This window comes from Felis catus, unplaced genomic scaffold, assembly GCF_018350175.1.
Source record: "Felis catus isolate Fca126 unplaced genomic scaffold, F.catus_Fca126_mat1.0 Un_scaffold_52, whole genome shotgun sequence".
Classification (NCBI taxonomy): Eukaryota; Metazoa; Chordata; class Mammalia; order Carnivora; family Felidae; genus Felis; species Felis catus.
In genome coordinates this window covers 173,541-199,605 of record NW_025408539.1, presented here as the reverse complement: position 1 = coordinate 199,605, position 26,065 = coordinate 173,541, and the positions used below count along the sequence as shown (strand labels likewise).

At 58.9% G+C, this 26,065-nt stretch overlaps 1 long non-coding RNA gene across 1 annotated transcript in view; it reads left to right on the top strand.

Moving 5' to 3' along the window:
* LOC123383712 overlaps window positions 1-26,065 on the top strand; it is a 78,062-nt gene that overhangs the window by 5,466 nt on the left and 46,531 nt on the right. The gene's annotated exons all lie outside the window — the stretch shown is intronic.

The window sequence follows — 26,065 nt, the reverse complement described above, 5'->3', positions numbered from 1 at the left end:
ACTGTTAGGTATTTACCCAAAGGGTACCAAAATAGAGTCTCGGTTTTAAAGTTTATTTTACCTGATATAAGTATGGCTACTGGCTTTCTTTTGACATTATTGGCATGATAAATATTTCTTCATTCCCTCACTTCAAATCTGCAGGAGACTTGGGGCGCCTGGGTGGCTCAGTCGGTTAAGGGGCCGACTTTGGCTCAGGTCATGATCTCGCAGTCCCTGAGGTCGAGCCCCGCGTCGGGCACTGTGCTGACAGCTCAGAGCCTGGAGCCTGTTTCAGATTCTGTGTCTCCCTCTCTCTGACCCTCCCCCGTTCATGCTTGGTCTCTCTCTGTCTCAAAAATAAATCAACATTAAAAAAATTTAAAAAAATAACAAATCTGCAGGAGACTTAAGTCCGAATAAGGCTTTGTAGGCAGCATCTAGATAGACATTGTTTTTTGTTTGCTTGTTTGTTTGTCTGTTCTGTCCATTCTGACGCCCTTTCCAATGTCTTTGGATTGGAGCATATAGTCCATTTATAGTCAGAGTGATTATTGATAGGTATATATTTAGTCCCATTCTACAAGTTGTTTTGTCATTGTTTCTTGATGTTTTCTCTGATCCTTTCATGTCTGTGACACTTTTAGTCTTTCCTTTCCACTCAAGAGCCCGATTTAAATATTCTTTTCTTTTGACTGGTGGTACATTTCTTTACTTATTTTTAATATTTCTTCCTTTTAAAATTGAAGCCCAAGTTAGTTACCTTATAGAGGAATACAGTTTCAGCAGTAGAATTTAGTGATCCATCAAGTACAAAATATACCCAATACTCATCCCAAGGTCCACCCCTAATGCCCATCACCCATTTAGCCCATACTCCTCTTCAGTAACCCTCCAGGAACCCTGAGATTCTTCCCTCTACTTAACAGCCTCTTATCATTTGACTCTGTCTCTGTGTGTATCTTATTTTGCTTTCCTTGCACTATGTTCATCAGTTTCATTAAATTCGACAGATGAGAGGATGTGTGTCGTTCTCTGACATATTTTGCTTAGCTTAAGAAAGTCCGGTTCCATCCCCGTTGTTGCAAAGAGCGAGATTTCATTCTTTTTGATCGCCAAGTAATAGTCCATTGTATGAATATACCATATCTTCTTTGTCCATTCATCTGTCAGTGGTCATTTGGGCTCTTTGCATAACTTAGCTATTGTTGAGAATGCTGCTATAAATATTGGAGTACACGTGCCACTTCGAGTCAGCGTTAGTGTATCTTTTGGATAAATACCTAGTAGTGCAATTGCTGGGTCCTAGTGTAGTTCTATTTTTTGTTTTTGTGACGAATCTCCATACTATTGTCCAGAATGGCTACACCACTTTGCATTCGCACCAGCATTGCAAAAGGGTTCCCTTTCCCTGCATCCTTGCCAACATCTGTCGTTTCCGGAGATGTTAATTTTAGCCATTCTGATAGGTGTGAGGGGATAGCTCATTGTGGGTTTGATTTGTATTTCAGTGATGACCAGTGAGATTGAGCATCTTTTCATGTGTGACCGATCTGGATGTCATCTTTCTTAAAGTGTCTCTTCATGTCTTTTGCCCATTTCTTCACTGGATTATTTGGTTTCTGGATATTGAGGGTGATCAGTTTTTTATAGAAGTTGGATACTAACCCCTTATCTGATATGTCACCTGCAAATATCTTCTCCCATTTCATTCAGTTGCCTTTTAGTTTGGCTGATTTTGTCCCCTGCTGTGCAGAAGCTTTTTATCTTTGGGACCCAATAGTTCATTGTGGTTTTTATTGCCCTTGCTTCTGGAGACATGACAAGCGAGAAGTTGCTGCGGCCAGGATCAAGGAGGTACATTGCCTGTTATCTCCTCTAGGATTTTGATTGTTCCTGACTTACATTTAGATAATTCATCCATTATGAGGTGTGTGTGTGTGTGTGTGTGTGTGTGTGTGTGTGTGGTTTAAGAACAGTGTCCAGGTTCATCATTCTCACTGTCCAGTATTCCGAGTACCATTTGCTGAAGAGACTCTGATTCCATTGGATATTCTTTCTGTGTTAACAAAGATTACTCACCATATGTTTGAGGGTATATTTCTGGGTTCCATATTCTGTTCCATTGACGTCTGTCATCGTTTCTCTGCCTGTACATACTATCTTGATGAATGCAGCTTTCTAATACACCATACATCCAAAATAGTCATGTTTCCACCTTTGTTTTCTTTTTCAACATGACCTTGGCATTTGGTATCTTTTCTGGATCCTTACACATTTTAGGGTTGTTTGTTCTAGCTCTGTGGAGAAAGCTCGTGTTATTGTGATAGGGATTGCATTGAGTGTGTCGACTGCTTTGGTAGTATTGACATCTTAACAATGTTTGTTCTTCTAATACGTGAGCATGGAATGTTTTCCATTTCTTTGGGTTTCTTCAATTTTTCTCATAGACGATTTATAGTTTGTTGCTTACATCCCCATTGGGAGAGAGTCTGAGCTAGGGTTAGGGTTCGGTCCAGGGACGTCGCTAGGGCCAAAGCGACTCCATTCTCGTGATCTCCCTCGAGGGCTGAAGTGAGGGCCCATGCCAGAAGGCGGCTCAAATGCAGGATTAGGGATCGAGATCGGCTTAGGTTTCGGTTGAGGTTTCCGGTTAGGGGTAGGGTTTGGGTTAGGACCCAGGAGGTTCCAGGCGCCGAACCCACAGCAGGGCAGTGGTCACCCGAAGGGCTGAGTTGAGGGCACAGGGGACGGTGCTGGTCAGGATCCCTCTTTGGCTGCCACGGCCACGCAAATGTTGGGCCACTGGTCGAGGAGGCCTCCGCAATCCTCTCAGACAACTGCAGCCGGGCCTGGGAAACGACATGGTGAGCTTCCAGGTGCCTTGCCGAGTCAGCCTGCACCGCTTCTGGACCCCAGGCGCGTGATGCTGTCAGACGTTGGAATTGGGTCCCCATGAGGAGAGAGCCTTAGCTAGGGTTAGGGTTCGGGCCAGGGACGTCGCCAGGGCCGAAGCGACTCCGGTCTCGTGATCTCCCTCGAGGGCTGAAGTGAGGGCCCATGCCAGAAGGCGGCTCAAATGCAGGATTAGGGATCGAGGCAGGCTTAGGTTTCGGGGGAGGGTCCCGGTTAAGGGTTAGGGTTAGGGTTAGGTCCCAGGAGGTTCCAGGCGCCGAACCCACAGCAGGGCAGTGGTCTCCCCGAAGGGCTGAGTTGAGGGCACAAGGGACGGTGCCGGTCAGGATCCCTCTTTGGCTGCCACGGCCACACATGTTGAGCGCCTCGGTCGAGGAGGCCTCCGCAATCCTCTCGGGAGCTGCAGCCGGGCCTGGGAAACGACATGGTGAGCTTCCAGGTGCCTTGCCGAGTCAGCCTGCACCGCTTCTGGACCCCAGGCGCGTGATGCTGTCAGACGTTGGAATTGGGTCCCCATGAGGGGAGAGCCTTAGCTAGGGTTAGGGTTCGGGCCAGGGACGTCGCCAGGGCCGAAGCGACTCCGGTCTCGTGATCTCCCTCGAGGGCTGAAGTGAGGGCCCATGCCAGAAGGCGGCTCAAATGCAGGATTAGGGATCGAGGCAGGCTTAGGTTTCGGGGGAGGGTCCCGGTTCGGGTAAGGGTTAGGGTTAGGGTTAGGTCCCAGGAGGTTCCAGGCGCCGAACCCACAGCAGGGCAGTGGTCTCCCCGAAGGGCTGAGTTGAGGGCACAAGGGACGGTGCCGGTCAGGATCCCTCTTTGGCTGCCACGGCCACACATGTTGTTCCTCCCGCGGTCGAGGAGGCCTCCGCAATCCTCTCGGGAGCTGCAGCCGGGCCTGGGAAACGACATGGTGAGCTTCCAGGTGCCTTGCCGAGTCAGCCTGCACCGCTTCTGGACCCCAGGCGCGTGATGCTGTCAGACGTTGGAATTGGGTCCCCATGAGGGGAGAGCCTTAGCTAGGGTTAGGGTTCGGGCCAGGGACGTCGCCAGGGCCGAAGCGACTCCGGTCTCGTGATCTCCCTCGAGGGCTGAAGTGAGGGCCCATGCCAGAAGGCGGCTCAAATGCAGGATTAGGGATCGAGGCAGGCTTAGGTTTCGGGGGAGGGTCCCGGTTCGGGGTAGGGTTAGGGTTAGGGTTAGGTCCCAGGAGGTTCCAGGCGCCGAACCCACAGCAGGGCAGTGGTCTCCCCGAAGGGCTGAGTTGAGGGCACAAGGGACGGTGCCGGTCAGGATCCCTCTTTGGCTGCCACGGCCACACATGTTGTTCCTCCCGCGGTCGAGGAGGCCTCCGCAATCCTCTCGGGAGCTGCAGCCGGGCCTGGGAAACGACATGGTGAGCTTCCAGGTGCCTTGCCGAGTCAGCCTGCACCGCTTCTGGACCCCAGGCGCGTGATGCTGTCAGACGTTGGAATTGGGTCCCCATGAGGGGAGAGCCTTAGCTAGGGTTAGGGTTCGGGCCAGGGACGTCGCCAGGGCCGAAGCGACTCCGGTCTCGTGATCTCCCTCGAGGGCTGAAGTGAGGGCCCATGCCAGAAGGCGGCTCAAATGCAGGATTAGGGATCGAGGCAGGCTTAGGTTTCGGGGGAGGGTCCCGGTTCGGGGTAGGGTTAGGGTTAGGGTTAGGTCCCAGGAGGTTCCAGGCGCCGAACCCACAGCAGGGCAGTGGTCTCCCCGAAGGGCTGAGTTGAGGGCACAAGGGACGGTGCCGGTCAGGATCCCTCTTTGGCTGCCACGGCCACACATGTTGTTCCTCCCGCGGTCGAGGAGGCCTCCGCAATCCTCTCGGGAGCTGCAGCCGGGCCTGGGAAACGACATGGTGAGCTTCCAGGTGCCTTGCCGAGTCAGCCTGCACCGCTTCTGGACCCCAGGCGCGTGATGCTGTCAGACGTTGGAATTGGGTCCCCATGAGGGGAGAGCCTTAGCTAGGGTTAGGGTTCGGGCCAGGGACGTCGCCAGGGCCGAAGCGACTCCGGTCTCGTGATCTCCCTCGAGGGCTGAAGTGAGGGCCCATGCCAGAAGGCGGCTCAAATGCAGGATTAGGGATCGAGGCAGGCTTAGGTTTCGGGGGAGGGTCCCGGTTCGGGGTAGGGTTAGGGTTAGGGTTAGGTCCCAGGAGGTTCCAGGCGCCGAACCCACAGCAGGGCAGTGGTCTCCCCGAAGGGCTGAGTTGAGGGCACAAGGGACGGTGCCGGTCAGGATCCCTCTTTGGCTGCCACGGCCACACATGTTGTTCCTCCCGCGGTCGAGGAGGCCTCCGCAATCCTCTCGGGAGCTGCAGCCGGGCCTGGGAAACGACATGGTGAGCTTCCAGGTGCCTTGCCGAGTCAGCCTGCACCGCTTCTGGACCCCAGGCGCGTGATGCTGTCAGACGTTGGAATTGGGTCCCCATGAGGGGAGAGCCTTAGCTAGGGTTAGGGTTCGGGCCAGGGACGTCGCCAGGGCCGAAGCGACTCCGGTCTCGTGATCTCCCTCGAGGGCTGAAGTGAGGGCCCATGCCAGAAGGCGGCTCAAATGCAGGATTAGGGATCGAGGCAGGCTTAGGTTTCGGGGGAGGGTCCCGGTTCGGGGTAGGGTTAGGGTTAGGGTTAGGTCCCAGGAGGTTCCAGGCGCCGAACCCACAGCAGGGCAGTGGTCTCCCCGAAGGGCTGAGTTGAGGGCACAAGGGACGGTGCCGGTCAGGATCCCTCTTTGGCTGCCACGGCCACACATGTTGTTCCTCCCGCGGTCGAGGAGGCCTCCGCAATCCTCTCGGGAGCTGCAGCCGGGCCTGGGAAACGACATGGTGAGCTTCCAGGTGCCTTGCCGAGTCAGCCTGCACCGCTTCTGGACCCCAGGCGCGTGATGCTGTCAGACGTTGGAATTGGGTCCCCATGAGGGGAGAGCCTTAGCTAGGGTTAGGGTTCGGGCCAGGGACGTCGCCAGGGCCGAAGCGACTCCGGTCTCGTGATCTCCCTCGAGGGCTGAAGTGAGGGCCCATGCCAGAAGGCGGCTCAAATGCAGGATTAGGGATCGAGGCAGGCTTAGGTTTCGGGGGAGGGTCCCGGTTCGGGGTAGGGTTAGGGTTAGGGTTAGGTCCCAGGAGGTTCCAGGCGCCGAACCCACAGCAGGGCAGTGGTCTCCCCGAAGGGCTGAGTTGAGGGCACAAGGGACGGTGCCGGTCAGGATCCCTCTTTGGCTGCCACGGCCACACATGTTGTTCCTCCCGCGGTCGAGGAGGCCTCCGCAATCCTCTCGGGAGCTGCAGCCGGGCCTGGGAAACGACATGGTGAGCTTCCAGGTGCCTTGCCGAGTCAGCCTGCACCGCTTCTGGACCCCAGGCGCGTGATGCTGTCAGACGTTGGAATTGGGTCCCCATGAGGGGAGAGCCTTAGCTAGGGTTAGGGTTCGGGCCAGGGACGTCGCCAGGGCCGAAGCGACTCCGGTCTCGTGATCTCCCTCGAGGGCTGAAGTGAGGGCCCATGCCAGAAGGCGGCTCAAATGCAGGATTAGGGATCGAGGCAGGCTTAGGTTTCGGGGGAGGGTCCCGGTTCGGGGTAGGGTTAGGGTTAGGGTTAGGTCCCAGGAGGTTCCAGGCGCCGAACCCACAGCAGGGCAGTGGTCTCCCCGAAGGGCTGAGTTGAGGGCACAAGGGACGGTGCCGGTCAGGATCCCTCTTTGGCTGCCACGGCCACACATGTTGTTCCTCCCGCGGTCGAGGAGGCCTCCGCAATCCTCTCGGGAGCTGCAGCCGGGCCTGGGAAACGACATGGTGAGCTTCCAGGTGCCTTGCCGAGTCAGCCTGCACCGCTTCTGGACCCCAGGCGCGTGATGCTGTCAGACGTTGGAATTGGGTCCCCATGAGGGGAGAGCCTTAGCTAGGGTTAGGGTTCGGGCCAGGGACGTCGCCAGGGCCGAAGCGACTCCGGTCTCGTGATCTCCCTCGAGGGCTGAAGTGAGGGCCCATGCCAGAAGGCGGCTCAAATGCAGGATTAGGGATCGAGGCAGGCTTAGGTTTCGGGGGAGGGTCCCGGTTCGGGGTAGGGTTAGGGTTAGGGTTAGGTCCCAGGAGGTTCCAGGCGCCGAACCCACAGCAGGGCAGTGGTCTCCCCGAAGGGCTGAGTTGAGGGCACAAGGGACGGTGCCGGTCAGGATCCCTCTTTGGCTGCCACGGCCACACATGTTGTTCCTCCCGCGGTCGAGGAGGCCTCCGCAATCCTCTCGGGAGCTGCAGCCGGGCCTGGGAAACGACATGGTGAGCTTCCAGGTGCCTTGCCGAGTCAGCCTGCACCGCTTCTGGACCCCAGGCGCGTGATGCTGTCAGACGTTGGAATTGGGTCCCCATGAGGGGAGAGCCTTAGCTAGGGTTAGGGTTCGGGCCAGGGACGTCGCCAGGGCCGAAGCGACTCCGGTCTCGTGATCTCCCTCGAGGGCTGAAGTGAGGGCCCATGCCAGAAGGCGGCTCAAATGCAGGATTAGGGATCGAGGCAGGCTTAGGTTTCGGGGGAGGGTCCCGGTTCGGGGTAGGGTTAGGGTTAGGGTTAGGTCCCAGGAGGTTCCAGGCGCCGAACCCACAGCAGGGCAGTGGTCTCCCCGAAGGGCTGAGTTGAGGGCACAAGGGACGGTGCCGGTCAGGATCCCTCTTTGGCTGCCACGGCCACACATGTTGTTCCTCCCGCGGTCGAGGAGGCCTCCGCAATCCTCTCGGGAGCTGCAGCCGGGCCTGGGAAACGACATGGTGAGCTTCCAGGTGCCTTGCCGAGTCAGCCTGCACCGCTTCTGGACCCCAGGCGCGTGATGCTGTCAGACGTTGGAATTGGGTCCCCATGAGGGGAGAGCCTTAGCTAGGGTTAGGGTTCGGGCCAGGGACGTCGCCAGGGCCGAAGCGACTCCGGTCTCGTGATCTCCCTCGAGGGCTGAAGTGAGGGCCCATGCCAGAAGGCGGCTCAAATGCAGGATTAGGGATCGAGGCAGGCTTAGGTTTCGGGGGAGGGTCCCGGTTCGGGGTAGGGTTAGGGTTAGGGTTAGGTCCCAGGAGGTTCCAGGCGCCGAACCCACAGCAGGGCAGTGGTCTCCCCGAAGGGCTGAGTTGAGGGCACAAGGGACGGTGCCGGTCAGGATCCCTCTTTGGCTGCCACGGCCACACATGTTGTTCCTCCCGCGGTCGAGGAGGCCTCCGCAATCCTCTCGGGAGCTGCAGCCGGGCCTGGGAAACGACATGGTGAGCTTCCAGGTGCCTTGCCGAGTCAGCCTGCACCGCTTCTGGACCCCAGGCGCGTGATGCTGTCAGACGTTGGAATTGGGTCCCCATGAGGGGAGAGCCTTAGCTAGGGTTAGGGTTCGGGCCAGGGACGTCGCCAGGGCCGAAGCGACTCCGGTCTCGTGATCTCCCTCGAGGGCTGAAGTGAGGGCCCATGCCAGAAGGCGGCTCAAATGCAGGATTAGGGATCGAGGCAGGCTTAGGTTTCGGGGGAGGGTCCCGGTTCGGGGTAGGGTTAGGGTTAGGGTTAGGTCCCAGGAGGTTCCAGGCGCCGAACCCACAGCAGGGCAGTGGTCTCCCCGAAGGGCTGAGTTGAGGGCACAAGGGACGGTGCCGGTCAGGATCCCTCTTTGGCTGCCACGGCCACACATGTTGTTCCTCCCGCGGTCGAGGAGGCCTCCGCAATCCTCTCGGGAGCTGCAGCCGGGCCTGGGAAACGACATGGTGAGCTTCCAGGTGCCTTGCCGAGTCAGCCTGCACCGCTTCTGGACCCCAGGCGCGTGATGCTGTCAGACGTTGGAATTGGGTCCCCATGAGGGGAGAGCCTTAGCTAGGGTTAGGGTTCGGGCCAGGGACGTCGCCAGGGCCGAAGCGACTCCGGTCTCGTGATCTCCCTCGAGGGCTGAAGTGAGGGCCCATGCCAGAAGGCGGCTCAAATGCAGGATTAGGGATCGAGGCAGGCTTAGGTTTCGGGGGAGGGTCCCGGTTCGGGGTAGGGTTAGGGTTAGGGTTAGGTCCCAGGAGGTTCCAGGCGCCGAACCCACAGCAGGGCAGTGGTCTCCCCGAAGGGCTGAGTTGAGGGCACAAGGGACGGTGCCGGTCAGGATCCCTCTTTGGCTGCCACGGCCACACATGTTGTTCCTCCCGCGGTCGAGGAGGCCTCCGCAATCCTCTCGGGAGCTGCAGCCGGGCCTGGGAAACGACATGGTGAGCTTCCAGGTGCCTTGCCGAGTCAGCCTGCACCGCTTCTGGACCCCAGGCGCGTGATGCTGTCAGACGTTGGAATTGGGTCCCCATGAGGGGAGAGCCTTAGCTAGGGTTAGGGTTCGGGCCAGGGACGTCGCCAGGGCCGAAGCGACTCCGGTCTCGTGATCTCCCTCGAGGGCTGAAGTGAGGGCCCATGCCAGAAGGCGGCTCAAATGCAGGATTAGGGATCGAGGCAGGCTTAGGTTTCGGGGGAGGGTCCCGGTTCGGGGTAGGGTTAGGGTTAGGGTTAGGTCCCAGGAGGTTCCAGGCGCCGAACCCACAGCAGGGCAGTGGTCTCCCCGAAGGGCTGAGTTGAGGGCACAAGGGACGGTGCCGGTCAGGATCCCTCTTTGGCTGCCACGGCCACACATGTTGTTCCTCCCGCGGTCGAGGAGGCCTCCGCAATCCTCTCGGGAGCTGCAGCCGGGCCTGGGAAACGACATGGTGAGCTTCCAGGTGCCTTGCCGAGTCAGCCTGCACCGCTTCTGGACCCCAGGCGCGTGATGCTGTCAGACGTTGGAATTGGGTCCCCATGAGGGGAGAGCCTTAGCTAGGGTTAGGGTTCGGGCCAGGGACGTCGCCAGGGCCGAAGCGACTCCGGTCTCGTGATCTCCCTCGAGGGCTGAAGTGAGGGCCCATGCCAGAAGGCGGCTCAAATGCAGGATTAGGGATCGAGGCAGGCTTAGGTTTCGGGGGAGGGTCCCGGTTCGGGGTAGGGTTAGGGTTAGGGTTAGGTCCCAGGAGGTTCCAGGCGCCGAACCCACAGCAGGGCAGTGGTCTCCCCGAAGGGCTGAGTTGAGGGCACAAGGGACGGTGCCGGTCAGGATCCCTCTTTGGCTGCCACGGCCACACATGTTGTTCCTCCCGCGGTCGAGGAGGCCTCCGCAATCCTCTCGGGAGCTGCAGCCGGGCCTGGGAAACGACATGGTGAGCTTCCAGGTGCCTTGCCGAGTCAGCCTGCACCGCTTCTGGACCCCAGGCGCGTGATGCTGTCAGACGTTGGAATTGGGTCCCCATGAGGGGAGAGCCTTAGCTAGGGTTAGGGTTCGGGCCAGGGACGTCGCCAGGGCCGAAGCGACTCCGGTCTCGTGATCTCCCTCGAGGGCTGAAGTGAGGGCCCATGCCAGAAGGCGGCTCAAATGCAGGATTAGGGATCGAGGCAGGCTTAGGTTTCGGGGGAGGGTCCCGGTTCGGGGTAGGGTTAGGGTTAGGGTTAGGTCCCAGGAGGTTCCAGGCGCCGAACCCACAGCAGGGCAGTGGTCTCCCCGAAGGGCTGAGTTGAGGGCACAAGGGACGGTGCCGGTCAGGATCCCTCTTTGGCTGCCACGGCCACACATGTTGTTCCTCCCGCGGTCGAGGAGGCCTCCGCAATCCTCTCGGGAGCTGCAGCCGGGCCTGGGAAACGACATGGTGAGCTTCCAGGTGCCTTGCCGAGTCAGCCTGCACCGCTTCTGGACCCCAGGCGCGTGATGCTGTCAGACGTTGGAATTGGGTCCCCATGAGGGGAGAGCCTTAGCTAGGGTTAGGGTTCGGGCCAGGGACGTCGCCAGGGCCGAAGCGACTCCGGTCTCGTGATCTCCCTCGAGGGCTGAAGTGAGGGCCCATGCCAGAAGGCGGCTCAAATGCAGGATTAGGGATCGAGGCAGGCTTAGGTTTCGGGGGAGGGTCCCGGTTCGGGGTAGGGTTAGGGTTAGGGTTAGGTCCCAGGAGGTTCCAGGCGCCGAACCCACAGCAGGGCAGTGGTCTCCCCGAAGGGCTGAGTTGAGGGCACAAGGGACGGTGCCGGTCAGGATCCCTCTTTGGCTGCCACGGCCACACATGTTGTTCCTCCCGCGGTCGAGGAGGCCTCCGCAATCCTCTCGGGAGCTGCAGCCGGGCCTGGGAAACGACATGGTGAGCTTCCAGGTGCCTTGCCGAGTCAGCCTGCACCGCTTCTGGACCCCAGGCGCGTGATGCTGTCAGACGTTGGAATTGGGTCCCCATGAGGGGAGAGCCTTAGCTAGGGTTAGGGTTCGGGCCAGGGACGTCGCCAGGGCCGAAGCGACTCCGGTCTCGTGATCTCCCTCGAGGGCTGAAGTGAGGGCCCATGCCAGAAGGCGGCTCAAATGCAGGATTAGGGATCGAGGCAGGCTTAGGTTTCGGGGGAGGGTCCCGGTTCGGGGTAGGGTTAGGGTTAGGGTTAGGTCCCAGGAGGTTCCAGGCGCCGAACCCACAGCAGGGCAGTGGTCTCCCCGAAGGGCTGAGTTGAGGGCACAAGGGACGGTGCCGGTCAGGATCCCTCTTTGGCTGCCACGGCCACACATGTTGTTCCTCCCGCGGTCGAGGAGGCCTCCGCAATCCTCTCGGGAGCTGCAGCCGGGCCTGGGAAACGACATGGTGAGCTTCCAGGTGCCTTGCCGAGTCAGCCTGCACCGCTTCTGGACCCCAGGCGCGTGATGCTGTCAGACGTTGGAATTGGGTCCCCATGAGGGGAGAGCCTTAGCTAGGGTTAGGGTTCGGGCCAGGGACGTCGCCAGGGCCGAAGCGACTCCGGTCTCGTGATCTCCCTCGAGGGCTGAAGTGAGGGCCCATGCCAGAAGGCGGCTCAAATGCAGGATTAGGGATCGAGGCAGGCTTAGGTTTCGGGGGAGGGTCCCGGTTCGGGGTAGGGTTAGGGTTAGGGTTAGGTCCCAGGAGGTTCCAGGCGCCGAACCCACAGCAGGGCAGTGGTCTCCCCGAAGGGCTGAGTTGAGGGCACAAGGGACGGTGCCGGTCAGGATCCCTCTTTGGCTGCCACGGCCACACATGTTGTTCCTCCCGCGGTCGAGGAGGCCTCCGCAATCCTCTCGGGAGCTGCAGCCGGGCCTGGGAAACGACATGGTGAGCTTCCAGGTGCCTTGCCGAGTCAGCCTGCACCGCTTCTGGACCCCAGGCGCGTGATGCTGTCAGACGTTGGAATTGGGTCCCCATGAGGGGAGAGCCTTAGCTAGGGTTAGGGTTCGGGCCAGGGACGTCGCCAGGGCCGAAGCGACTCCGGTCTCGTGATCTCCCTCGAGGGCTGAAGTGAGGGCCCATGCCAGAAGGCGGCTCAAATGCAGGATTAGGGATCGAGGCAGGCTTAGGTTTCGGGGGAGGGTCCCGGTTCGGGGTAGGGTTAGGGTTAGGGTTAGGTCCCAGGAGGTTCCAGGCGCCGAACCCACAGCAGGGCAGTGGTCTCCCCGAAGGGCTGAGTTGAGGGCACAAGGGACGGTGCCGGTCAGGATCCCTCTTTGGCTGCCACGGCCACACATGTTGTTCCTCCCGCGGTCGAGGAGGCCTCCGCAATCCTCTCGGGAGCTGCAGCCGGGCCTGGGAAACGACATGGTGAGCTTCCAGGTGCCTTGCCGAGTCAGCCTGCACCGCTTCTGGACCCCAGGCGCGTGATGCTGTCAGACGTTGGAATTGGGTCCCCATGAGGGGAGAGCCTTAGCTAGGGTTAGGGTTCGGGCCAGGGACGTCGCCAGGGCCGAAGCGACTCCGGTCTCGTGATCTCCCTCGAGGGCTGAAGTGAGGGCCCATGCCAGAAGGCGGCTCAAATGCAGGATTAGGGATCGAGGCAGGCTTAGGTTTCGGGGGAGGGTCCCGGTTCGGGGTAGGGTTAGGGTTAGGGTTAGGTCCCAGGAGGTTCCAGGCGCCGAACCCACAGCAGGGCAGTGGTCTCCCCGAAGGGCTGAGTTGAGGGCACAAGGGACGGTGCCGGTCAGGATCCCTCTTTGGCTGCCACGGCCACACATGTTGTTCCTCCCGCGGTCGAGGAGGCCTCCGCAATCCTCTCGGGAGCTGCAGCCGGGCCTGGGAAACGACATGGTGAGCTTCCAGGTGCCTTGCCGAGTCAGCCTGCACCGCTTCTGGACCCCAGGCGCGTGATGCTGTCAGACGTTGGAATTGGGTCCCCATGAGGGGAGAGCCTTAGCTAGGGTTAGGGTTCGGGCCAGGGACGTCGCCAGGGCCGAAGCGACTCCGGTCTCGTGATCTCCCTCGAGGGCTGAAGTGAGGGCCCATGCCAGAAGGCGGCTCAAATGCAGGATTAGGGATCGAGGCAGGCTTAGGTTTCGGGGGAGGGTCCCGGTTCGGGGTAGGGTTAGGGTTAGGGTTAGGTCCCAGGAGGTTCCAGGCGCCGAACCCACAGCAGGGCAGTGGTCTCCCCGAAGGGCTGAGTTGAGGGCACAAGGGACGGTGCCGGTCAGGATCCCTCTTTGGCTGCCACGGCCACACATGTTGTTCCTCCCGCGGTCGAGGAGGCCTCCGCAATCCTCTCGGGAGCTGCAGCCGGGCCTGGGAAACGACATGGTGAGCTTCCAGGTGCCTTGCCGAGTCAGCCTGCACCGCTTCTGGACCCCAGGCGCGTGATGCTGTCAGACGTTGGAATTGGGTCCCCATGAGGGGAGAGCCTTAGCTAGGGTTAGGGTTCGGGCCAGGGACGTCGCCAGGGCCGAAGCGACTCCGGTCTCGTGATCTCCCTCGAGGGCTGAAGTGAGGGCCCATGCCAGAAGGCGGCTCAAATGCAGGATTAGGGATCGAGGCAGGCTTAGGTTTCGGGGGAGGGTCCCGGTTCGGGGTAGGGTTAGGGTTAGGGTTAGGTCCCAGGAGGTTCCAGGCGCCGAACCCACAGCAGGGCAGTGGTCTCCCCGAAGGGCTGAGTTGAGGGCACAAGGGACGGTGCCGGTCAGGATCCCTCTTTGGCTGCCACGGCCACACATGTTGTTCCTCCCGCGGTCGAGGAGGCCTCCGCAATCCTCTCGGGAGCTGCAGCCGGGCCTGGGAAACGACATGGTGAGCTTCCAGGTGCCTTGCCGAGTCAGCCTGCACCGCTTCTGGACCCCAGGCGCGTGATGCTGTCAGACGTTGGAATTGGGTCCCCATGAGGGGAGAGCCTTAGCTAGGGTTAGGGTTCGGGCCAGGGACGTCGCCAGGGCCGAAGCGACTCCGGTCTCGTGATCTCCCTCGAGGGCTGAAGTGAGGGCCCATGCCAGAAGGCGGCTCAAATGCAGGATTAGGGATCGAGGCAGGCTTAGGTTTCGGGGGAGGGTCCCGGTTCGGGGTAGGGTTAGGGTTAGGGTTAGGTCCCCGGAGGGTAAGGGTTAGGGTTAGGTCCCAGGAGGTTCCAGGCGCCGAACCCACAGCAGGGCAGTGGTCTCCCCGAAGGGCTGAGTTGAGGGCACAAGGGACGGTGCCGGTCAGGATCCCTCTTTGGCTGCCACGGCCACACATGTTGTTCCTCCCGCGGTCGAGGAGGCCTCCGCAATCCTCTCGGGAGCTGCAGCCGGGCCTGGGAAACGACATGGTGAGCTTCCAGGTGCCTTGCCGAGTCAGCCTGCACCGCTTCTGGACCCCAGGCGCGTGATGCTGTCAGACGTTGGAATTGGGTCCCCATGAGGGGAGAGCCTTAGCTAGGGTTAGGGTTCGGGCCAGGGACGTCGCCAGGGCCGAAGCGACTCCGGTCTCGTGATCTCCCTCGAGGGCTGAAGTGAGGGCCCATGCCAGAAGGCGGCTCAAATGCAGGATTAGGGATCGAGGCAGGCTTAGGTTTCGGGGGAGGGTCCCGGTTCGGGGTAGGGTTAGGGTTAGGGTTAGGTCCCAGGAGGTTCCAGGCGCCGAACCCACAGCAGGGCAGTGGTCTCCCCGAAGGGCTGAGTTGAGGGCACAAGGGACGGTGCCGGTCAGGATCCCTCTTTGGCTGCCACGGCCACACATGTTGTTCCTCCCGCGGTCGAGGAGGCCTCCGCAATCCTCTCGGGAGCTGCAGCCGGGCCTGGGAAACGACATGGTGAGCTTCCAGGTGCCTTGCCGAGTCAGCCTGCACCGCTTCTGGACCCCAGGCGCGTGATGCTGTCAGACGTTGGAATTGGGTCCCCATGAGGGGAGAGCCTTAGCTAGGGTTAGGGTTCGGGCCAGGGACGTCGCCAGGGCCGAAGCGACTCCGGTCTCGTGATCTCCCTCGAGGGCTGAAGTGAGGGCCCATGCCAGAAGGCGGCTCAAATGCAGGATTAGGGATCGAGGCAGGCTTAGGTTTCGGGGGAGGGTCCCGGTTCGGGGTAGGGTTAGGGTTAGGGTTAGGTAGGGTTAGGGTTAGGTCCCAGGAGGTTCCAGGCGCCGAACCCACAGCAGGGCAGTGGTCTCCCCGAAGGGCTGAGTTGAGGGCACAAGGGACGGTGCCGGTCAGGATCCCTCTTTGGCTGCCACGGCCACACATGTTGTTCCTCCCGCGGTCGAGGAGGCCTCCGCAATCCTCTCGGGAGCTGCAGCCGGGCCTGGGAAACGACATGGTGAGCTTCCAGGTGCCTTGCCGAGTCAGCCTGCACCGCTTCTGGACCCCAGGCGCGTGATGCTGTCAGACGTTGGAATTGGGTCCCCATGAGGGGAGAGCCTTAGCTAGGGTTAGGGTTCGGGCCAGGGACGTCGCCAGGGCCGAAGCGACTCCGGTCTCGTGATCTCCCTCGAGGGCTGAAGTGAGGGCCCATGCCAGAAGGCGGCTCAAATGCAGGATTAGGGATCGAGGCAGGCTTAGGTTTCGGGGGAGGGTCCCGGTTCGGGGTAGGGTTAGGGTTAGGGTTAGGTCCCAGGAGGTTCCAGGCGCCGAACCCACAGCAGGGCAGTGGTCTCCCCGAAGGGCTGAGTTGAGGGCACAAGGGACGGTGCCGGTCAGGATCCCTCTTTGGCTGCCACGGCCACACATGTTGTTCCTCCCGCGGTCGAGGAGGCCTCCGCAATCCTCTCGGGAGCTGCAGCCGGGCCTGGGAAACGACATGGTGAGCTTCCAGGTGCCTTGCCGAGTCAGCCTGCACCGCTTCTGGACCCCAGGCGCGTGATGCTGTCAGACGTTGGAATTGGGTCCCCATGAGGGGAGAGCCTTAGCTAGGGTTAGGGTTCGGGCCAGGGACGTCGCCAGGGCCGAAGCGACTCCGGTCTCGTGATCTCCCTCGAGGGCTGAAGTGAGGGCCCATGCCAGAAGGCGGCTCAAATGCAGGATTAGGGATCGAGGCAGGCTTAGGTTTCGGGGGAGGGTCCCGGTTCGGGGTAGGGTTAGGGTTAGGGTTAGGTCCCAGGAGGTTCCAGGCGCCGAACCCACAGCAGGGCAGTGGTCTCCCCGAAGGGCTGAGTTGAGGGCACAAGGGACGGTGCCGGTCAGGATCCCTCTTTGGCTGCCACGGCCACACATGTTGTTCCTCCCGCGGTCGAGGAGGCCTCCGCAATCCTCTCGGGAGCTGCAGCCGGGCCTGGGAAACGACATGGTGAGCTTCCAGGTGCCTTGCCGAGTCAGCCTGCACCGCTTCTGGACCCCAGGCGCGTGATGCTGTCAGACGTTGGAATTGGGTCCCCATGAGGGGAGAGCCTTAGCTAGGGTTAGGGTTCGGGCCAGGGACGTCGCCAGGGCCGAAGCGACTCCGGTCTCGTGATCTCCCTCGAGGGCTGAAGTGAGGGCCCATGCCAGAAGGCGGCTCAAATGCAGGATTAGGGATCGAGGCAGGCTTAGGTTTCGGGGGAGGGTCCCGGTTCGGGGTAGGGTTAGGGTTAGGGTTAGGTCCCAGGAGGTTCCAGGCGCCGAACCCACAGCAGGGCAGTGGTCTCCCCGAAGGGCTGAGTTGAGGGCACAAGGGACGGTGCCGGTCAGGATCCCTCTTTGGCTGCCACGGCCACACATGTTGTTCCTCCCGCGGTCGAGGAGGCCTCCGCAATCCTCTCGGGAGCTGCAGCCGGGCCTGGGAAACGACATGGTGAGCTTCCAGGTGCCTTGCCGAGTCAGCCTGCACCGCTTCTGGACCCCAGGCGCGTGATGCTGTCAGACGTTGGAATTGGGTCCCCATGAGGGGAGAGCCTTAGCTAGGGTTAGGGTTCGGGCCAGGGACGTCGCCAGGGCCGAAGCGACTCCGGTCTCGTGATCTCCCTCGAGGGCTGAAGTGAGGGCCCATGCCAGAAGGCGGCTCAAATGCAGGATTAGGGATCGAGGCAGGCTTAGGTTTTGGGGGAGGGTCCCGGTTCGGGGTAGGGTTAGGGTTAGGGTTAGGTCCCAGGAGGTTCCAGGCGCCGAACCCACAGCAGGGCAGTGGTCTCCCCGAAGGGCTGAGTTGAGGGCTGAAGCCCCGGGAGAGGAGCCCCCGACGAGGAGGCGCCATGCGAGCAGCCCCTTGCAAGGTGGCCCCGGGTGAGCAGGCTTGGGCGAGGAGGCCACAGGCAAGCATCCCCGGGAGAGGAGGCCTGGGGCGAGCTGCTCCGGGTGAGGAGGCCCTTGGCGAGCAGCCCTGGGCGAGGAGGACCTGGGCGAGCCTCCCCGGGCTAGGAGGCATGGCACGAACAGTCTCAGGTCTGTAGGCCCCGGGCGAGCAGCCCCGTGCTAGGTGGCTCGGGTCGCGGTGCCCCGGGCGAGGAGGCCCGTGGAGAGCAGCCCTGGGTGAGGAGGCCCCGGGAGAGCAGTCACGGCTATGGAAGTCCCGGGAGAGGAGGACCCGGGCGAGCAGCCCTGGTCGAGGAGGCCCTGGGCGAGCAGCCCTGGGCCTGGAGGCCCAGAACGAGCAGCCCTGGGCGAAGAGGCCCTGGCGAGCAGCCCCGGGCCAGGAGGCCCCGGGCGAGCAGCCCCGGGCTAGCAGCCCCGCATCTGGAGGCCTCTGGCGAGCAGCCCCGGCGAGCAGCCCTGGGCCTGGAGGCCCCAGGAGAGCAGCCCCGGGCGAAGAGGCCCTGGCGAGCAGCCCCGGGCCAGGAGGCCCAGGGCGAGCAGCCCCGGGCTAGCAGCCCCGCATCTGGAGGCCTCTGGCGAGCAGCCCCGGGGGAGCAGCCTCGGGCCTGGAGGCCCCGGGCGAGCAGCCCCGGGCAAATAGGCCCCGGGCGAGCAGCCCCGGGACTGGAGGCCCCGGGCGAGCAGCCCCGAGCGAAGAGGCCCTTGCGAGCAGCTCCGGGCCTGGAAGCCCCGGGCGAATAGCCCCGGGCCAGGAGGCCCCGGGCAAGCAGCCCAGGGCCAGAAGGCCCCGGGCGAGCAGCCCCATGGCTGGAGGCCCCGGGCGAGCAGCCCCAGGCGAGGAGGCCCCGGGTGAGCAGTCACGGCCCTGGAACCCCCGGGCGAGGAGGACACGGGCGAGCAGCCCCAGTTGAGGAGGCCCCGGGCGAGCAGCCCTGGGCCTGGAGGCCCAGAGTGAGCAGCCCCGGGACTGGAGGCCCCAGCGTGCAGCCCCGCGCCTGGAGGCCCCGGGCTAGCAACCCCGGGTGAGGAGGCCCCGGGCGAGCAGGCCCCGGGCGAGGAGGCCCAGGTCGAGCTGCCCCAGGCCTGGAGGCCCCGGGCGATCACCCTCGGGCGAGAACGCCCCGGGCTAGCAACCCCGGGCCTGGAAGCCCAGGGCGAGCTGCCCCGGGCCTAGAGGCCCCGGGCGTGCAGCCCCGCGCCTGGAGGCCACGCGCGAGCAACCCCGGGCGAGGAGGCCCCGGGTGAGCAGGCCCCAGGCGAGGAGGCCCCGGGCAAGGGGGGCATTTCCCATTCTGTGTCTCCAAACCATCGGACCTTTCTAGGGAATCGCTCAGCTGAGACCCGGGTGTCTGGAGGCTGTTTCGGTTTCTGTGACCCCTTTCTCTAGGTACAGGGAGGGGCTTCAACTATGGTGAGCCATGGTAATGACACAGAACCTAGAGGCCGGGGGTTGTAGCAGGTGTTTTGTATTCTGGGTCTAGCATCCCTCTGTCCTAACCTGGAAATTTCAGAGCTGAGAGGAAGGGTTTGTTGGCTTTTTAGGATTCAGGCATATAATTCCTTGAGATTTTGTGCTCACTGCATAGCCCCTGGAGGGGCTGCTTGGCATTCTGTGTCTCCCACTTGTGCAACCTTCCCCGTACGTTTCACAGCTGAGACCCCATGGTATGGAGGCTGTGTGGGATACTCTGACCCGTTTCTCACAGGTAGAGGGAGAGGCTTCAGGCATGATGAGCCATTGTAAGAGACAGCCCCGTGCGAGGAGGCCCAGGGTGAGCAGCCCTGGGCCTAGAGGCCCCGGGTGAACAGCCCCGGGCGAGCAGCCCGGGGCCTGGAGGCCCCAGGCGAGCAGCCCCGGGCCTGGAGGCCCCGGTCGAGCAGCCCCGGGCCTGGAGGCCCCGGTCAAGCAGCCCCGGGCCTGGAGGCCTCTGGAGAGCAGCTCCGGGCAAGGAGGCCCCGGGCGAGCAGCCCCGGGCCAGGAGGCCCCGGACGAGCAGTCCCGGGCCTAGAGGCCCCGGACGAGCAGCCCCAGGCGAGGAGGCCCCGGTCGAGCAGCCCCAGGCGAGGAGGCCCCAGGTGAGCAGTCACGGCCCTGTAAGCCCCGGGCCAGGAGGACCCGGGCGAGCAGCCCCGGTTGAGGAGGCCCCGGGCCAGCTGTCCTGGGCCTGGGGGCCCTGGGCGATCAGCCTCAGGCGAGGAGGCCCCGGGCGAGCAGCCCCAGGCGAGGAGGCTTCGGGCGAGCAGCCCCGGTCCTGGAGGCCCTGGGCGAAAAACCCCGGTCCTGGAGGCCCCAGGCGAGCAGCCCTGGGCGAGGAGGCCCGGGGCTAGCAGCCCCGGGCGAGGAGGCCCCGGGCGAGCGGGGCACTTCCCATTCTGTGTCTCCAAACCATCGGACCTTTCCAGGGTGTTTCTCTGCTGAGACCCTAGTGTCTGGAGGCTGTTTCGGGTTCTTTGACCCCTTTCTCTAGGTACAGGGAGGGGCTTCAACCATGGTGAGCCATGGTAATGACTCAGAACCTAGAGGCCGGGGGTCGTAGCAGGTGTTTGGGATTCTGTGTCCCCATCCCTCGGTCCTATCCCGGGAGTTTCTGAGCTGAGAGTAAGGGTTTGTTGGCTTCTTAGGATTCAGCCATATAATTCCGTGGGATTTTGTGCTCGCTGCATAGCCGCTGGAGGGGCTGCTTGGGATTCTGTGTCTCCCACTTCTCTAACCTTCCGCGTATGTTTCTCAGCTCATACCCCATGGTCTGGAGCCTGTGTGGGATACTCTGACCCGTTTCTCTCAGGTACAGGAAAAGGCTTCAGGCATGATGAGCCAATGTAAGGGACAGCCCCGGGTGAGGAGGCCCGGGGCGATCAGCCCCGGGCGAGGGGGCCCCGGGACGAGCAGCCCCGGGCGAGGAGGCCCCGGGGCGAGCAGCTCCGGGGGAGGTGGCCCGGGGCGAGCAGGCCCCGGCGAGGAGGCCCGGGGCGAGCAGCCCTGGGGTGAGGAGTCCCGGGGCGAGCCTGGGGGCCCGGGGCGAGCAGGGGCACTACCCATTCCAATCCCTCGGTACTTGCCCGGGAGTTTCTGAGCAGGGACCCCAGGGTCTGCCGGTGTTTGTGATTGTGTGACCCCATTCTCTCAGGTACAGGGAGCGGCCTCAGCCATGGAAAGGCATGGTAATTGACTCCTTGCCTCGAAGCCGGGTCTCACAGTAGCTGATTGGGATTGTGTGTCTGGCATCCATCTGACCTATCTCGGGAATTTCTGAGCTGAGACCACAGGGTTTTTTGTGTCTAGCTTATGTCTCCCTTGGGATTTTGTGCTCGCTGCACATCCCTGGATGGGCTGCTTGCGTTTCTGTGTCTCCCTGATTTCTGGGACCATTTCCGGGAGATTCTAAGCTGAGACCCCAGGTTCTGGAGGCTGTTTGGTATTCTGTGACACCTTTCTCTCAGGTACAGGGAGCGGCTTCAGCCATGGTGAGCCATGGTAATTGACTCAGGGCCTGGAGGCCGCAGCTCATAGCAGGTGTTTGGGATTCTGTGTCTGGCATTCCTCGGTCCTATCCCGGGAGTTTCGGACCTGAGACCACAAGGTTTGTTGGCTTTTAGGATTCAGGCATATGTCTCGCTTGGGATTTTGTGCTCACTGCACAGCCGCTGGAGGGTCTGCTTGGGATTCTGTGTCTCCCACTACTCGAACCTTTCCCGGAAGTTTCCTAGCTGAGACCCCATGGTCTGGAGGCTGCATTCAGGTACAGGGAGAGGCTTCAGGCATGATGAGCCATGGTAAGTGACAGCCCCGGACGAGGAGGCCCGAGGCGAGCAGCCCCTGGCGAGGAGGCCCGGAGAGGATCAGCCATGATGAGCCACGGTAAGTGACAGCCCCGGGGAGGAGGATGCTCAATTGCAGGGTTAGGGATCGAGGCAGGCTTAACTTTCGGTGGAGGGTCCTGGTTCGGGGTACGGTTAGTGTTAGGGTTAGGTCCCATGAGGCCCCCGGCACCGAACACACACCAGGGCAGTGGTCTCCCTGAAGGTCTGAGTTGAGGGCACAAGGGATGGTGCCGGCCAGGATCCGTCTTTGGCTGCCACGGCCACAAACTTCGATCGGCCCCTGGTCGAGGAGACCTCCGGAATCCTCTCGGGCAGGTGCAGCCGGGCGTGGGAAACGACATGGTGAGCTTCCAGTTTCCATGCCGAGTCAGCCTCCACCACTTCTGGACCCCAGGCGCGTGATGCTGTCAGGCCTTGGAATTGGGTCCCCATGGGGAGAGAGCCTTAGCTAGGGTTAGGTTCGGTCCAGGGACGTCGCCAGGGCTGTAGCGACTCCCGTCTTGTGATCTCTCTCGAGGGGTGAAGTGAGGGCCCATGCCAGAAGGCGGCTCAATTGCAGGGTTAGGGTTCGGGGCAGGCTTAGGTTTTGGTGGAGGGTCCCGGTTCGGGGTAGGGTTAGGGTTAGGGTTAGGTCCCAGGAGGTTCCAGGCACCGAACCCACAGCAGAGCAGTGGTCTCCCCGAAAGGCTGAGTTGAGGGCACAAGGGACGGTGCCGGTTAGGATCCGTCTTTGGCTGCCAAGGCCACAAACTTCAATCGGCCCCTGGTCGAGGAGTACTCCGCAATCCTCTCGGGCAGCTGAAGCCAGGAATGTGAAACATGATGGTGCGCTTCCATGTTCCATGCCGAGTCAGCCTGCAACGTTTCTGGATTCCATGCGTGTGGTGTTGTCAGACGTTGGAATTGGGTCCCCATGGGGAGAGAGCCTTAACTAGGGTTAGGAGTCAGTCCAGGGACGTCGCCAAGGAGGTGGCATAGAGGGATGGTTAAAATGGGTGATGGCGTATGGAGGGCACGAGTGTTGAGGATCCCTGGGTGTTGTATGTAAGTGAATGATGACTACATTCTTTACCTGAAGCTAACATTACACTGTATGTTAACCAACTGGAATTTAATTAAAAACTTTGAAAAATGAATACTAAAGAAATACATAAATACATTTAAACTAAACTAAATAAATACATGTTAAAAAGGAAAAAGGAAACTCATGTGATGATGTTAATAGACACAGAAAAAGCATTCTGAGAAAATTTGGTGTCCATTTGTGGTAAAAATCTCTAAAATTCTGTGCAGAAAGGTCAAATCTCAACATAACAAAGGCCACGTATGTGAAGCCCACAGCTAATGTCATACTCAGCAGTGAAATTGTGAAAGATTTTCCACTAAGATCAGGCACAAGACAAGGGTGCCCTAGATATGTGAAGGGGATTGGGTGATGCAGGCTTCTGGTTATGCAGTGAATGAATCACAGATAGAAGATATAGCATAGGGGACGTAGAGAATGGTACTGGAGTAGGGATGCATGGTGACAGATGATAGCTACACTTGTGTTAGCGTACCAGAATGTATACATTTGTGCAATGACTATGTTGTTCATCTGAAACTAATATAACGTAGTGTGTCAATATTCCCAAATAACATGTTTTTTTTTATTATTTTTTTCAACGTTTTTTATTTATTTTTGGGACAGAGAGAGACAAAGCATGAACGGGGGAGGGGCAGAGAGAGAGGAAGACACAGAATCGGACCAGGCTCCAGGCTCTGAGCCATCAGCCCAGAGCCCGACGCGGGGCTCGAACTCACGGACCGCGAGATCGTGACCTGGCTGAAGTCGGACGCTTAACCAACTGCGCCACCCAGGCGCCCCTAACATGTTTTTTTTTTAAACTAGATAAAGGGCTAAAATAAAAAGTTTAATGTACAAGAACCTGTTAATATCTAACCAAGAAATACAGTGAAGTTTTAAACTAGAAAGTCACCATATCAAATTCTGTATCATTCCGATACACTAACCCAATTATCTAAGAAGAAGTAAAGAAAACAGTCCCATTTACAATAGCATCAAAAACAATAAAAATTATAGCAATACTGTTAGCCAAGGAAATGAAAATCTCTCTACAGAAAACTATAAAACCTGTGTGCAGAAATGGAAGAAATTCAATTTGGGTGAAAGAAAGGGGAGAACACACAAGTCAGTGAAAAGCCATCCCATGTCCAACTTTCGGAGGAATTAATACAGATACAATGTCCATATTACCCAAAGCCATCTAGAGATTCAGTGCAATCTCTATCAAGACTCCGATGCAATATTTATGCAATTAGAAAATCATATCCTAAAATTTATTTGGAACCATAAAAAGACCCCATGTAGCCAACGCAAGAAAGAACAAAACAGGAGGCATCCCCCTTCTTGATTTCAAGCATCATTCTAACACAAAGAAATCAATTATGTCACTGGCATAAGCACACACACAAGACAATGGAACAGAAATTGAGAGCCCAAACTAAACCCATGCATCACAGTCACCTAGTATTCGACAAGGGAGTCAATCATACACAGTGGAGAAGAGTAGTCTTTTGAATAACTGGTACTGGGAACATTGGATATTCCCATGTATAAGAACAAAGTTTAGCACCGTATAATACACCACTCCCTAGAGAGTGAAAGGAAGAAATAGAGAGAAATGTGGTTAGAGAGAAACAGAGACAAAGAGGAAGTACAAGAAGGAAAGTAGAGACCTGGTCCGGGTATGTGGACACGGTTAGATGGGCCAGGGGAGAGGGGATGTAGGAAGTGGCTCTGAGTGCTGGGGCAGAAAGGGCTTCTATCATGGGCATCAGAGTTCCATGGCCCCAAGACTCCAACATCTCTGGGTCCAAGTTCTGCAGAGGCGATTGGAATTGAAAAGATGGGTAGCCCTCATTTCTTCTGGAATTGTGAGGTTCAGCCTCACGTTCTGTCATGGAGAGGGATGTCTTGAGGGAGAGTGTGCTGCTCTTTGGCAGGTAAACTCCATAGCCTGCTCTGTGGGGAGGTGTCCCAGGGCCATCTCCCTGACTGCCCCAGGCTCTGTTGGATTTCCCCCCTCCCCCATCAGCTGGCCTTCCTCAAGTTCTGAACCCAGGCATCAGGCATTGTGTTGCCCCCAGGTCATGCAGTCTGGACCTGGCAGAGGTGGACTAGTAATATTGGTAAAAAAAAAAAAAAAAAAAAAAAAAAAATATATATATATATATATATATATATATATATATATATATATTTGACAATAAGGTACACATCCTCCCTCTGGGACTAGCGGTGTGCATCCAAATCATAGGTTGCTATCCTCCTCTCCACAACCAATCTGAGGAATCCAGAAGGTAAGTGGACCCTTTCAAACACCGTAGTCTTCTCTTACATGAAATTCAAAAACATTTTCTTGACCCAGCTTTCTTTTAATTCTGAAGAGATGGCAATTAGTAATTGAAGGCATAATAGTCCTATAGGAAATTGACCTATATGACGGATGGACATTATTTCATCCATCCATATCCCTAAAGCACATTTCAGTGTAAATATTAGCCAAGGATACACACTGTAAATTCACAACTGATGTGTAGCTCCCTGTAAGTTGCATTCTGACGTTGTCACATATGTGTCATCAAAGATATTATTCGTGACTTTTCAGATAAGCTTTCAACACCAGGAAGGTGATGTTAGAGAATCTGGTATGAATGGAAATTCGCAGATTCTCAATGAGCAATGATTTTTCGTTTTTAATGTTTCTTTTTTTGAGAGAACCCGAGCTGGGGAGGGGGATAGAGTGGGAGACACCGAATATGAGGCAGGCTCGAGGCTCTGAGCTCTCAGGACAGAGCCTGATGTGGGGCTCAAACTCATGGACTGCCAAATCCTGACTTGACTCAAAGTCGGACGCTTAACCGACTAAGCCACCCAAACTCCCCAGGAAAGATAGTTTAGTGGCAAAGAAGAAGAAATTAAAGATAGTGTAAAGGATGTCTATTTTTAATTGAAATATTGTTCACACATTTGTTGTGTTAGTTTTAGGCATACATTGTAGTCATTCCATATGTCTCTACATGATGTACTCAACCACATGTGTAGCTATCCTGTGAAAGCATGCAACAATATTGTTACAGGATTGACTCCATTCCATTGGCTGTCCCTTGTATCCCTAGGACTCATTCACTCCATAGCTGGACGCCGGTAACTCTCTCTCTCAAAGGTGTCCATTCTTTATCTAACCTAAGTATTTTGGTGGTAAACAAAATAACGTCTTGTTCAGCATGTGTACATCGGTGGTCTATTTTTCTGTGAATATTGCTTAAAACATTACAAATGATGTCGTTACGTTAATAAATTCGGTTTCATTCTTCACTCACAAGAAAGAGAAGGAAAAGATTTTGTGTCCCAGGCCCTGTCACTAAAACTTTCCCAACGAGGAGAACAGGCTTAGTTGCCCAGAGCACCTTTGGTCTCTCAGCTGAGCAACCAGGGCCTTCAACATTGAAAGAATTCCCATGGTGGCCAGCAGAGAGAGCTCAAGCACCACAGACCCCCGAGGGGCGGGTTCCTCTGCTGGGCAGTGATAGCCAGCAGAGGGCGCACCATCTGCTTTTCTGACCCAGGGCACCTCAGAGCAGGAAGGGCTTTGCTTGCTCTCAGAGGACTCAGGCCTCTGCTGGTGCCTGAGTACAGAGAGCAGAGCTGCATTTCCAGCAGGTTCTGCCACCCGCCCCAGGGGAGACCTTGGGAGCTTAGCAGCAACTTGACATCTCCCGAGTCGCCAGAGAGAAGCTGCCTTGTTGTACTGAGTGCTGAGGAGGGGGCGCCGGGTGGCTTCCCTGGTCAAGCTGGTCGCTGAGCTGCACAGGCCTTTGCATTTTCTGGG